Source organism: Phalaenopsis equestris, unplaced genomic scaffold, assembly GCF_001263595.1.
Source record: "Phalaenopsis equestris unplaced genomic scaffold, ASM126359v1 Scaffold000094, whole genome shotgun sequence".
Classification (NCBI taxonomy): domain Eukaryota; kingdom Viridiplantae; phylum Streptophyta; class Magnoliopsida; order Asparagales; family Orchidaceae; genus Phalaenopsis; species Phalaenopsis equestris.
This window is the reverse complement of record NW_018164536.1, coordinates 1,819,734-1,820,421: the sequence shown is the minus strand read 5'-3', so window position 1 is coordinate 1,820,421 and position 688 is coordinate 1,819,734.

Below are 688 nucleotides of genomic sequence, written 5' to 3'. Positions count from 1 at the left end.
GGTTAAATATATATATATATATATATCGTGTCGCCAACTGTGGTCTGTTGGTAGAACAAACTCTTTGAAGGGCGTAAGTCCCCTCAGGTCACGAGTTCGAATCTTGAGTGACTATGTATTTCCCCTTATCCTAAGGGGTAAGCTTCCTTATTCTAGACGGGAACATTCTACCACTCCTTAGTCGGACCTGCTAAACATCCTAAACCAGGGATACGAAAGGATCAAACCTATTGAAAAAGTCATCAGCCTGATCCATGAGCTGAATTTCAGATTTTCACAAGATTCGTCCTCATTATATACTCGAAGGATGTCATCTAAGATAGACATGAGGGGAAGTATTCCTCATTGTGTTACAAGCTACAATTGCCAGAAATAAATAATCAAAAAACAAAAAACTTTATTTCACTAAACAAATTAACATGTACATAATCAACTTTGAGGACATCACCTGGAAATACATACCCAAAAGAACTATCCAGTGATGCATCATATGTCATTCTGGAAGGTGTACCAATAGCACCTGAGATCTCTGTCGATGCTTTTGAGACAAAGTAAACTGATGCCAGAACTGCTATCTTCTCCAAGAAGGGCTTAATAATCTTTATCTCTCTAACGCTAGAGTTGTTAACTTATTTTTGAAGGGATCTCTGTAGATGTAGATGAATGTATATGTATAAATATATATGAT